This window comes from Drosophila persimilis, unplaced genomic scaffold (genome assembly GCF_003286085.1).
Source record: "Drosophila persimilis strain 14011-0111.01,24,50 unplaced genomic scaffold, DperRS2 tig00000124-arrow-pilon, whole genome shotgun sequence".
Classification (NCBI taxonomy): Eukaryota; Metazoa; Arthropoda; class Insecta; order Diptera; family Drosophilidae; genus Drosophila; species Drosophila persimilis.
Window position 1 is genome coordinate 8,072,901 of NW_020825294.1, and position 13,290 is coordinate 8,086,190.

The following is a 13,290-nucleotide window of genomic DNA, read 5'->3' on the forward strand; positions in this document are numbered from 1 at the left end:
TTCCGTTGCTGGATATCTATTCCGCTCTTCTTCCGCCAGAGAGAAACCTTGCAGGTGAAGTTTATCCAAGTTGAGTCGGAGCCCGAACAGCTTACAGCGTAAATAATTTATTGCTCAATTGTGATAATTATGGTGGCCACAAGACAACGGCCCCGCCATCGTCAATATCAATAACTGTCCGGCGTGATAAATGCTCTAAGTGCGGCCACGGCAGCCGGAAACGAGCTCAGAATTCAATTAAAAAATACTTTCTGGCATTATTTAATGCGGCTACATTTGTTAGCCGCCGAAGCCGGGTAAAATCACAGCAACCCCTCCCCCTCCACCCCCGCCAATCCGTACCTTCTGATCGGGTGGCGGTGCCACAGAAAAAAATCGCATTAAAAGCCTGCGAAAACGAAAACAAAAACAAGAACAAGAACAGAGCTCTCTCCCTGCACTCTGGCCGCATTTCTGCATTTCCTGCATTTCAGAGGGGCATCGCGACTTTGGGGAGGCGTTTAAAGACGCCTCCGGGATGCTGATTTGTGTATATTTTTAGCACAAAATACGAGGGATATGAGGGATATAATCTTCCATCAATTTCATGGAAATGACTTGGAAAAAGGTTTGGGTCTGAATATTTAATGTCTAAAATGGGGATCTTATGGGAAAACGGATAAATCTTCAGTTTAAGAATAGCGCAAATGGATTAAAATTTGTTTTAAAAATACGGAATATTAAATGTAATCCAAGATATGGAAGATATGTATATGTATGTATGTACAAGTAGACCCACCATAAAATTGTTTAAATCCTTAAAAAACAGTGCCACAAGGCCTTGTAATAATAGTAATAATAATAACAATAATTATAATAATAATAATAAAAAATTAACAATAATATTTTTATAATAATATTATTACAAAAAGATGCTAATAAAGTAATAACAAAAAAAAAAACAATAATAACATTAATAATAATAATAAAAATAAAATATTAATATTAAAAATAAAATAATAATAAAAATATTATTAATATAATAATAAGAATAATAACAATAATAAGAATAATAACAAAAAATAAATAAAATCATATTAATGATAATAAAATAATAATAATAAATAAATTAAATGCTAATATTGAAAATAACAAAAATAATAATAGTAAAATAATAATAATGATAAAAAAGTAATAATAATGATTATTAAATAATAATAGTCATGATAACAAAATAAATAATATAATATCAAAAATAATAATAATGATAAAAAAATAATAGTAATAATAAAATAGTATTAAAAAAAGAAAAAATTAGAATAAAAAAATAATGATAAAAAATGGTAATAAAAAATTAATGAAATAATAATAGTTATAATTAAATAATAAAATTATAAAAATACTAAATCAGAATAATAATAATATTAATTCACAAGTGGAGACGTGGAAATACAATATGACGGAGTTTTTATATACTCTGTCAAATTGTATTTCAACGTCTCCAAATCCCCCAATCCTTCTGGAAAGGGTCTTCAAAGTTCGTGGCTCGGTAGATTCGTGCATTTTTTGTGTTGTGTTAGCCAAAGCGCATTTTTCACTTAGCTTGCTGTTCTGCTTCGCCTTTGTTTGCCTCTGTTTTCCGCGCTGGCCAATCACGCATTTGGCCAAGGCCCAGTCCCAGGCCGAGGCCCGGGCCCGCCCAGCGAGCCGGCAGATAAGGCCAGAAGGAAAAAATCAAAGCGGGCAAAAACACAGCACGGCGGAAAAAACAACGGAATCGAATGCAATTTATTTTCTAGTTACTGTTAAGCTGATTGCAACAGCGATGCAGGCGATGGTGCCGCCGATGTTCTGTGTCTCTGTCCGCCCTGGAACACCGCCCGAGGCTCCACCATCTCTCTCTCTCCCTCTCTCTCTCTCTCTTTACATCTTTTCAGCAAATCCTTTGAGCTGTAAGCTGTAAAGGGGGGGAGGGGGGGACCCTTCCGCATCCCCTCTGCGAACAAAACAAAAAACAAACCTTTTGTAGCCGCGAGTTGGACGTTGGTCCGCATAGAAGCGTCACTTAAAAGCGAATCAGCGGTGCATAACTGCCTTTTGGCGTTGGCGATGGAGCTGGAGATCCAGTTGGAGTTTGTGGGTTAAGCCAAGAGCTAGTTCAAAGGCCAAGACTGCCAAAGGTTGCAGGGAATTTGAAGAAATGGGGGCCACTTTATGGCATTGTAAATAAAGTAAATTAACCTATGCACTATATAGAGAATAACCCCTATCTAGGAACCCTTAAGGAACTATTTTGCACACCATTTTGTTGATAGAACTTCTGGACACACATCCGATAGCCCTCAAATCTCCTCTGAAACACCCATCAAACCCCTCCACTAGTTCTTTTTAGTTCTTTTTTGGAACTAGTTCAACCACACATCTCTGCCAGTTCGTTCCAGCGTCTCTGCCATTCCATTCACGCAGCTGGAAGCGGAAAAAATTCCAATTTAAGCGGCGTGTCAAAATTGCAAATCAAAGTTTAGGGCCCAGTTCGGGTCCACAACTTTTGTATGGGCGAGTGTTTGTATGAAAATTGCTTGATTGAATGCCTGATTGAGTGATTGAGTGACTGACGACTGGCCGACAACAGCAGTTGTCGGGAGGCGGCACTCGGGACACCCCCCTCCCTGCTGAAGCACTTCGAAAGGGGTGCACAAAATGGTCGGTTAATTTGAGGCAATCACAAACCAGAACCAAAACCAAAACCAAATCGAACCTACAGCAAACTGCAGTAACTCTCACGAGTAGGGGAAATGGGTGGTGGGTTAGGAGGGGGGGAGGGGGTGTATTGATGGATCAACCAATGGTGCGCACTGACCAGACAGAAGTGCGATTTCTGTTCGTGGGCAATCGCCTGAGGAGCCCCAATGAGGTCTGGAATTGGTCACAGTTTATGCAAATTTATTGGGGCTCACCGAAACAGCAACAAAATGCTGAGAAACGAGCAGCCCGCACGCACAGGATTAAGGAAGGGGGGGCGGCGAAACGAGTTCGAGAAGGAGCAGAAATTGTTGTCCAAAAAGAAGGGCTTATAGTAGAGGGAATAGATATATATTTAACGTGGAAAAATGGAAATCTCTAATGAATTTAAACAAAGAAAGAAGCAGACATCTTCCTTCTTAGGAGATTCGGCAGCCACTCTCTTGAGTGCCCTAGGACCTGCCTGCCATGGCATCTAGTAGTTGAGGGGTTTCATGGGTGTTTCAGAGGAGACATTGATACTCTTGGAGGGCTATCAGATGCAAAATATCACAAAAATGGTCTCTCAAATAGACATGGGTTATGCTCTATAAACATCTCTCCGGTGAGGTGGAATCCACTGGCCTCAAGAGTCTAGGCCCGACTAGGCATTACCTTCCTCTTCATCTTCCACTCCGACCATGAGTCCTTCCATGGCCTTTGCCATAACTACAATATATCCTACCCTATGCATTCCTTTGACGCTTGTGCTATGAAAAGTCGAATCTACTTTAATGAATAATTTGGAAAAACTTTCCTCAATCCTGAATTGTGTCGGAGAACTTGCCATAGCCTGGTGATAGAGTAATTTATGTGGTACATATTTCTTTCTATACCACATAGAGATATATCTTTACCTTTGAGGGGCTGGGAAATTCTTCTAAATAACAGAGCTGTGGCTCTGAACCAAGGCCTGATGCCCAGGCCTGAAAGAGTATGAGTCCTAAGTATCCCATAGAACCAATTAATTATCAAAAGAGCTCATTCCACGCATAAATAGGCGGCAAATTAAAAGTAGATCAGGAGCAAAGTTGGCCTCCAATTAGGTGCAGGCCATGAATGTGCTTTACGTGTCGTGACTCACGACAAAGCCACCCTCCCAGCGGCTTTCTGGCTCAGAGAAGTGGTACATTTCCCCACAGATCTCATCTTTCAATATCGAACAGAATATCCTACAAAGCATAGCAGGGCATCACATATGGCTTCCTCGAAGCACTAAAACGAAGAGCAGCCCAGCGCCCAATCCACAGCCATTAGCACGTGCTGTCCATGCCACTAGATGGGGCAATGCGACGAAAGTCAAATGCCGTAAGCGCGCCTGTAATTGTGTCGCATGGGACCGGGCAGAGGCCTAATCCAGACCCGTAGCCCGTGGCCCGTGGCCACTTTTGCTGCTTCCACTTAAAAATCCACTTAATGCCGCCGTCTTATGAAAATAACAAAAAAGGGAGGAAAAGAGGGGAAAAGAGGGGGAGCTCATAGCTCATAGGGGGGCAGGGGAGCAGTGGAGCAGGGGAACAGCTAAAAGTTTCGCCCTCGCTCTGACGTATTCAAACTGCAAGTCGATTGTTATTTTTATGCCAGCGGCGGAAATAGACATCCTGCCCAGCGTCCTTCCCGCCCAGCCCCCTGCCTCCCGCGGGCGGAAAAACTTTAACACAACTTGTGTCGAAAGCGGGACGGTACATGGCTCCACCCCCCCCGGCCCCATCCCCACCATGAAAACGGGGAAGTCAATGTCGACTGAAGGAGTACATTTTTGCGAGGCAGTTGGTAAAAGTTTTGCCCGGGCCAGGGCCAGGGCCAGGTACGAGGGGAGAGCGGTGCCCCATTATTGAAAGTGCCCGTTGAGTAATTTAAAAGTTTGGCTCCAAGTCTTAACTTGTAGTCACCCCGTGGAGGGGGGTCGAAGGGGTGCATGTATTGAGGTCAAATTGATTCTTTCTTTCTTTGGAAGTAATAAGGAATAATCCTCGGTGTAGGCCTGGGAAATGCATGCAATGGATTGCCTCTCAAGGACCGAAATTCTTCACATTTTTCGGGGCAAAGCCTGCTCGGCGCTCTACAAATTTGATTGCCCCCAAACAAGATTTGTGTTTTATTACCGAAGGCATTAAATATTCTTGCGTCACGGCGCTGTGGTGGTGGCAGGAAGGTCCGACTATGTGGCACTGGCCTTTTGGGATTTGTTTTACAATTCAGTCACGCGCTCGGATCATTTCTTTCGCATTCCGCTGCATGATGTCCTGTCCTGCTGCCCGGGCCACCTTTTTAATTAATTTCTCCTTTCGCCCTTTGCTGCTCGACAAAGCTTTCCTGTTGGCCTGCAAATCACAATGGCAACACGCTGACTTCCGCTTCCGCTAGCACTCGTCGCCTCGTGTCGCATTTGCCGCATGCGTTAATTTATGTTTTCTTAGTTTCAGTTTTCAACTTTTGTACTTAATTAGCATAATGAGAAGTTGCTGCTGCTCCTGCTGCTGTTGTTTGCCCTCAACAACACCCGAAACTACTTGACGACAGGAGGAGTGCACGAGTATTTAGTTAGTTTGTTGACTTTTCGAGTGCCCGCCCAACTTTGATCAAACATTGAGAATTTCAACATTTAAATAACACTTTAAGCCGCAATTGCAGCCGGCAAAACCACCTGCGGTGCGAGCCTTATTAAAGAAACATTAATTATTCAAATTAAATGCGTTTTTGATGGCAGCTGGAGCAAAGGGGCCGGCGGGCAGGCGTGGAAAAACCTAGCAATAGTCCTACTAAGCTTTGTTTAAAGTGTGGGTTGTACTCACTCTTCTGCCACATATTCGGATTATGTCTAGGGTGGACAAGGGCGTGAACCTGGCCGTTTTGGCAGGCCCTCTTGCGCCACCTGAGAAAGTGGTAATGCAGAATTATCAACCATTAGTTTATCTAATCGATTCTCAGTAGGAATAAGTCCAAAACTCCCCAGGTTTCGGTGTCTGAGAGCACTCTCTCTCTCTCCCTGTGTGGCTTGGCAGTTTAAGGGTGAGTTTTCGCTTGCGTTTGGTGCTTGAGGAGGCACCTGCTCTCTCTCCCTCCACCAAACATTCAATCCAGTGCCAGCAAGAGATCATCAATGCGTGTTTTGGTCATGCACACGACATAAAATTAGTTTAGTCAGACAATTAGATACAAAACCTGGCATAGAGCAGAGCGATACACAAAACTGGAACCAGTGACGTCTATATTTTCGAAAAGATCAACAATGCGTGTTTTTTAGTCATGCACACGACATAAAATTAGTTTAGTCAGAAAATTAGATGCAAAAACTGACATAGAGGAGCGCGATACTCAAAACTGGAGCCAGTGCCGTCTATATTTGAAAGATTCCACTTCTACGGGAGACCATAAGTTCATGGCCTGAAAAATATATTACAAAAGGCTTCTATCCCGCCAATCTCATGGAATAGGTGCCACATGCAACCCGTTTTCTATTACAGCGTTACTTAGAGACTCCCTCTCGATCGGATCGATCTGTTTTCATCCGATTACCGCCTTTTATTCAGTATCAAAACTTATGATTGAATGGGAAATGCAAATCTGTTGTAATCATCTGCCAAATGCCTTGAACCCACAGAATACTCGCATGAAACCGAGACACTCGTCTTTCGGTCCAGTCCTTGTTCTGTGATAACTTAAGCCCCTTGCTGTGGCATGATGAGGCGCATTCAAAACTTCGTATCGCCCATTGAAAGTTTTAGAGGAGAACTGAAACAGGACTGAATGCATCCACATCCACATATTCAATTAGAGTTACAACTTTAGAAGTTCAACAGCAATTTGTGTGTGTGGGGAGCACACTGGAGTCTCCTTTTTGGGGCTTTGGCAAAAGATTTCATTAATATTAAAAGAGCGGGAATTCTTTTTATGGCCACAAAAACTAAATGAAACTCTTGTCAGTGCTTCAAGCGCATTCATATAAAGTACGACTACGAGAGGGGAGCAAAAAAAAGTTCCTAAAAGTTTCCAGCTGCCCCGCCAATCTCCCGCAGAAGTCGAACGCAGCCAGCTGTGCAATTTGCTGCTAGCGAAACTCAACAATTTGTGCCTGAAAAGCATAAGGGGCGCCCAGCAAAAGTTGGCGGCAGCTCCAGCTCCAGCTCCAGCTCCAGCTCCAGTTCCAGCTGGGAAACGGGTGAAACGGCTTCTGGACCGGAAACTTTTGGCCAAGTGCGGTGTCATTGTTGGAGGTGTTTGATTGACTGAGCCGACTGCCGACTGCCGACTGCTCCTCTCTATTCGCAGCGACAATTATCACTGGCAGTCCCCATTTCCCTTGAGATCCAGAGGAGGAGGTGCCAGGCGCTCCCGTTACCCACGTCGATGGAGTATTGATTCCATTCTGTCAGAGGCATAGGCTCCTTCTCCCGCGAGTCCTACATGCCATGGCACTGGGACATCCGGAAAAAAACGCGTTCATTGCGTGGCCTTGGGTTTGAATCGCAGCCCCTGCCTCCTCCAACAATGCTGTTACCCTTCCACTAGAAGCAGGACAGAAGGAAGTCCCACAGGTGGACCCGATCAGAACGCCCAGCCCGTCCAGAACTGATGAAGATATAACTATTTCTCGGGACAAGGGTGGTCTAGGAAGGGCGAGCTCTGGCAGAAGATAGAATCAATCTGTGGGTAAGAATGGATGACATTTTGCAGCCCACACCCCTGATAGGCTCATCAGCAACAGCCTTGTCGGTACAGCCATGTCCTTCTGTTCCAAATAAACTCAAACCCCCACAAGTTTTACTTTTATTAAAATATAAAATGGTGTTATATGAGCCTAACTGTCGTCTTTAGCGGTACTCAAGGCTCATTTATCTTTTGCTTAAAAAGTATTCACTGGGGACACATTCTTCTTTCCCCCCGCCCCAATCACCTTGGAAGAGGGTCAGGGCCGCGGAGGGGTCGTCGACAGGCAGGCACCTTGATCCTTCAGCCTCCTAGACACATGACTGTTCGTCACTGACCTGCTCAATCGAATGTGTCTTTAAGGTTGATTGTGACTTTCTTTAAAGCCCAAGTGGAAGACCACCCCCCACCCCCCACTTAATTAAATCCAATGTTCAGCCAAAGGCCACGCCCAGAGACGGCGGCCAGCGGGGCTTGCATTTTAATTTCCATTTCGAGAGCAAGTCCCAGGACCCCGGATCTTCCTCTTCATTGCGTCTCATTAGTGGGCAGATGGTCTGGAATGGCGGCCGGATTGATGGGGGGCGGGGGGCAAGCCGGCTGCTGAGTTGGCAACGCAGTTTGCCCTCAGCTCCAGTCCCCCACTTGTTGACCAAATGCCAGCAACTTGTTATTTAGGCAGATTTGCGTCATTAGTGCAGTGACCCCCTCGCCGCACCCCCCTCTGGCTCCAACCGGGCCAAATTGTGAACAAATGTTTCTTCTGCCGGGGCCAAGGACCAAACTTAAACCGAGCCCGGCAGCAGCTGTCGAGCGGGCGAGCATTTCTCTGGTAGTAATAATTGAGAGGAATCCCAGAAGCTGAAATTTAACTTTCTCGTGGGAGTGGGGGGGGAGAGAGAGAGACCCTCTCCGGATAGGGTATTATTTTGCAGTCGAAGTTTGGTGCAAAAAATTCCAGCACCTCATTATCACATTCTGTATTTTTTTGTTTTGAATAGAAAACAGAAAAGCCACGAGGAAAGTAAGTGAAACCAGTGGCTCATTTTATTCGTAATTATCCTGGAACTATCGTAAAAAACAGTCCTGGGAATCGGGTTTCAGTCATTTTGGGTCTCTGCCGGGGGAGGCTTACAGATTTCCCATCGAAATGCATTGGGTTTAGGCATTAGACGGGGGGGTCTCAACACCTGTATTAGCATTAGGCCAGGGTCGGACTGGACCAGGGGCAAATGTAATTGTAATGTAAGCGGAAATAAGCGCCGAGAATACTCGTAAACGCAGCTGAGGCAGAGGCAGAGGCAGTGGCTGCTGATGCTGTTGCTGGCGTCGCATTTTAATTAAAATTTATAAGCCTTGGTCGGGGATTTGGCACCGAGCCCAGCCTCAGCGCCAGGGACCCGGAGCAGGATCTGGAGCAGGAGCAGGAGCAGGAGCAGGAGCAGGAATCGTACCAAGCAGTCGTTGCTGGCGTGGCGTTTTAAGCTTTTAAGTTGCGGTGGATTTGTGAGGCTGTGAATCGGATTTTATGTGAAAATCAACTGCGGTGCGCATAAATTAAAAATCAGGCCGCAACAACAAACGAGAAGCCCCCCAATAGAGAGGGCGGCACCGGGCGTGAGCTGCCTTTGAGAGCATCATTTGTAATTAATTTGCCGCATTAGCCTGGCGCCGCGTGGCGAGTGCCTCGTGCCTCGTGCCACAGAAATTCGCATTGATCCCAGGTGGAAAAAAAAGGCGCGTATCAATTTGCGCATTTGCGGCTTTGATTGTCCAATTGAATTATTTTTATTTGAGCTGAAACAGTTTCAAATTATTATTATTATCCATTCGAATGCATGGCCTTCGCCATAATTGATTTCGATCAAATTATATTAATAATATCAATTACGATTATTGCTTATGCAAAGAGTGGCCTTCAATTGGCATGTTTATTTGTTATTTAAAACAATAGAAAAGATACGTTTTTTATTTAAATTTGATTGGAATGTATTATTCAAAGAGCGAAAGGTCAAAGTTATCAGGCTTCAAATAGTTGCTAAGAAAACAATAAAGGACTGCTGCGATAGTAGAACTATCTAAAAATTCATATATCCCTTTCTTTCGTGGCTCTTCTCAAGTGTTAGCAGCTCGGCCTAGTCTCTAAACTTAGTCAAGCTCCAATCGTCAAAGGGAATATTATCAAGTACAGCCATTTCAATCAGCATTGGCTGGTGCTGGATTCCTAGATTACAGCCAGTGGTGCAGCAAGCACGTAAATCCCTCTTATTGTTCGTCATTTGCACTGCCCACTGTTCCATATTCTCCTATACATACATATACACACATCTAATCTCACTCACGGCAGCAGCCTATGCAGCCGCTCATGATATACATACATACATACATGTATGTAGGTGGTCCACTCCCGCAACACGCTCCCTTTTATTTTGCTGCTCTTTTACTCATTACATCAGCAAACTTCGTTCTTCACAGCGCTCTCAGTGTCGAAAGAGAATTAGCTTTTAATGAGTTTCATCATGCAGCCTCTCGCGCCTTTCTTGATTTGTTGCCTTCGCTTTCGCTACCGCTCTCCCGATCTGCCGCGCTCGAGCCGAGGCCCTTGCCCGCCTGCTCTTGTCTAGGGTGAACCTAGCACATCGGCGTGGAGTGGTTAAACTGAATCTTTGTGCTCTCGTCTTAAACCCAACTCGAACCGTTCGTTATTTCTTAGCCGCTGTATCACAAAAGACACGGCACAATAAACATTGAACAATCCTCGACTTTTGCTATATACATACATACAAATATCGCTAACTACGCTATTGAAAAAGCTCAGCAGCTCAACAGCTAGGATATATGTATACCAGTATACACGGTATATATTTATTAGATAGATGCATACATATGTATGTATACATGTGTCGGAGCCTGGTAAATATGAAGCGGCACATCGTGCAGTTGTATTTTGCCAAGCACAGCAAGGCGCAAGCCTTACGTTCTCTTTCTTGTATACAAAGTTGAGTGAAATCCTCTCTTTTCAGGCGATCCTCTTTCCTTCTTATTTTGCTCAACAACAAACACTAACAACATGCTCACTCTTTGTCGCTCAAAGAGCAACATTGCTTTCAGCAACAATGAATCCAAACCAGATGTATTCAGCCAGCTATGGTTGCAACTAACATTTATTGTAGATTACGTATTCTAAAAGAAAATACTCAAATTATTTCCTAATCTCCGAAATATGTACGTAGGTATTGGTAAATTTAAAACTGATTTTATGATTTTAGGGAAAAATTACCATTCCGTGTAGAAAAATGATTCGAATTATTAAATGAATTATGATGGATGAATCTCTAAATTAACGTGAAGAGAATTTATTATAGCCGTAACCATTACCACCAGGACGTAGTCATCGGAATATCTAAATTCCGATACGCGCAGAGCAATTATTCCCCATTTCGGTTAGCACGAATCTAATTCTAATTCCCCCAATCCCGGGCTGGGGTTGTGGGTGGGTTATCTCCACTCTGCATACAGCCACAGCCGTAGCCGTAGCCGTAGCCACAAACTGGTGGCCATTAATTGCCAGCATTCGATCATCCACGAATCCAATACCCATTTGAGAGCTCTAGAGAGGCGGATGGTTATTTACCGGAGCTCTGTTTATTGATATTTTATGCGCCATTCGATTAATTGCAATTTTAGGCACGTTTCCGTACCCATTTCCACGCCATTTTCCATTTTCCCATTTGCATAACACGAACACGAATTGGCCATTTAAGTTTTTAAAGCGGTTTTGACCAAAAACCGAATTCAAATTTTTGCGCACATGTCACGGGCCAAAAAAGAGATGCAAAGAAATCGAATTATACATTGCATTGCAGGCCATTTAATTGCAGCTTTAATTGCACGACTCTATGGGCGGGGCACAGTCATAACGGTGTGGCGGGAAGGGGGGGAGGGGGGAGTGCGGGCCCAATGGACTTTTGTTGTTAAGCCAAAGTGCAGTTTGTTGTCAAGTTTTGTGTGAATATCTTAAAAGAGAGCACACACTTTACATTCAAATGGGCGGACGGGAGCGAGGAGTGGGGAGGGACAGGTGGGGGCGTGCCCGGTGAAGTGTCAAGTTTATTACGGGCCATTGCAGTGGCAGTGGCAGTGGCAGTGGCAGGTAAGGAATCACACAGGATCAAGTGTCAAAATGGCAGCACAGCTTAAAAATTTTGCAAATATTCAAGTGTGTGTGTGTGTTTGTGTGTGTGTGTGGATTGTGCGTTTCCCTCAGCGGCCGCAGCAACAATTGCCGGCCGGAGTAAGTCGAAAACCAAAGCCAAAGCCAGAGTTCAAACACAATTTCTCAAATATGCACAGCCATAGCCATGTGCAGTCATACACACACACCCACACACACAAAACCACTGAGCGTAGGCGTGTGTGCGTGTGTCCAGGCCTACACCGAGGGAAAATAAATTAGATTTTATTTAACTTTGCTTTTCATTCATATACAAAATGATTTAAACTTGTAAAAAGTAGTTCGACTTCATTGCCAGGGGATACAGGGCAGAGTATTGGTAGTATTTTGGGAGGTGCCGTCGTTCGAAGCCCCAATTGACGGATGGGAGTCTTCTTTAGAGCACTGAGCCTTTGGCCAACTGTGTTGTGATGGCCAGAAGATGCTGCTGTCTTGCTAGAATGATTATGCGACTGGAGTTCGTTTTCTGGATCTTTCACGGGCCGTTCGTCAGCTGTTTCTGTAACTAACAGCTGTAGTTGGCTCACCTGGGCTACGATTAACAAGCCACTAATCTTCGCAATGGAGTTTTGTAGTCATAAGTCCCATAGATCCATAAGAGAGGGGCACTGAACTCTTCTTTGATTTGAATGCTTCTTATAGCAGAAATTAAAGTGGATTATTTTAGACTGTGAAAGAGGTTCACTTTAAACGAATGATGAATTTAAGATCCTTCAATTTATACATCCCAGTTTTTTTTCTTAATTTATTATTTTTTATTTTATTATTTATTGTTATTATTATTTTTATTTATTATTGGTAATTTTTATTTATTTATTTATTATTATTATTTTTTCTATTATTAATTTTTTTTTATTATTATTTTAAATTTTATTTTATTTTTAAACGAATGATGAATATTTGAGATCCTTTAATTTATATTTCCCATTTTTTGTTCCTAATTTATTATTTTTATTTTATTATTTATTATTATTATTTTTTTTTATTTATTTATTTATTATTATTATTTTTTTATTATTATTATAATTTTATTTTATTTTTAAACGAATGATGAATATTGGAGATCCTTAAATTTATATTTCCCAGTTTTTTTCTTAATTTATTATTTTTTATTTTATTTTATTATTTATTATTATTATTATTTTTTTTTTATTGATTATTATTTTTTTAAATTTATTATTATTTTTTTTTTTATTTATTATTGATATTTTTTTATTATTATTTTTTTTTATTTTTAAACGAATGATGAATATTTGAGATCCTTAAATTTATATATCCCACTTTTTTTTAATTTACTATTTTTTTATTTTATTTTATTTTATTATTTATTATTTTTTTTTCATTTATTTATTTATTTGAAGGCATTTCCTTTTTTGTAAATTGTTAGTAATTATTATGAGTACTATAATTTCTGCCAGTGGACGTCTGCTCGTACATAGTATGTGTATGAGTGTGTGTGTGTGTGTGTGTGTGTGTGTGAATGAGCTCCTCATGCATTGCCCAGCAGCTGCCTTGCACCTCTGGTACTGAATGGTCTCCGGGCACGCCCTTTCAAGCCGTAAAAGAAGATAAATGACTGAAGTGAGCCATATCAGGCACAGTCAGCATCCAGCAGGCAGCAGTCAGCAGCCAGCAGGCGGCGGCTC